Source organism: Otolemur garnettii, unplaced genomic scaffold (genome assembly GCF_000181295.1).
Source record: "Otolemur garnettii isolate 467f Iridium unplaced genomic scaffold, OtoGar3 scaffold00066, whole genome shotgun sequence".
Taxonomy (NCBI): domain Eukaryota; kingdom Metazoa; phylum Chordata; class Mammalia; order Primates; family Galagidae; genus Otolemur; species Otolemur garnettii.
The window spans coordinates 1166711-1167569 of NW_003852461.1; positions in this window are offsets into that span (position 1 = coordinate 1166711).

Here is an 859-nt window from a genome sequence, read left to right on the forward strand (position 1 = left end):
TTTTTTTTGGTGAGACAGTCTTACTATGTGGCCCTCACTAGAGTGCTGTCATGTCACAGCTCACAGCAACCTCAAACTCTTGGGCTTAAGCAATTCTCTCATCTCAGCGTGCCAAGTAGCTGGGACTACAGGTGCCCGCCACAATTCCCAGCTAGTTTTTGGTTGTAGTTGTCATTGTTTGGCAGCCCTGGGCCTGGTTCGATCCCGCCAGCTCCGGTGTATGCAGCTAGTGCCCTAGCCACTTGAGGGGCTGAGCCTGACAGGACTTTTCTTAAAGGTAAGTCCAACCCATTCCCCACATTTCATATAGAGTTCCCATGTTTTCTCACAAAGAGACAATGACTGCTCGACAGTGACCGCTTAGACTTCTGCTCTTCCCCATCTGGACATGTTCACAACTTTCTAACTGGTTAGTCAAACAGCACTACTGCAGATGTCAGCAATGCCCTTGTGATTAAGGAATGTGTTGGTTTGCAAAATTAACATTTCATGTCTGGATATGGTGGCTCATACCTGTAATCTTAGCACGTTGGGAGGCTGAGGTAGGAGGAATGCTTGAGGCCAGGAGTTTGAGACCAGCCTGAGATCCCCACCTCTACAAAAAATTTAAAAATTAGCCTGGCACCGTGGCACACACCTGTAGTCCCAGCTACCTGGGAGGCTGAGGCAGGAAGATTGCTTGAGTCCAGGAGTTTGAGGTTGAGGTGAGCTACACACTTTAGCCTGGACAAGAGTGAGACCGTCTCAACCCCACCCCCCAAATTTTGAGATACAATGATACATGTATAACGATAACAAATCATATTGATTCTGGTGAATTATGTTACCTGCTATCACCCATATTTTTATTTATTTATTT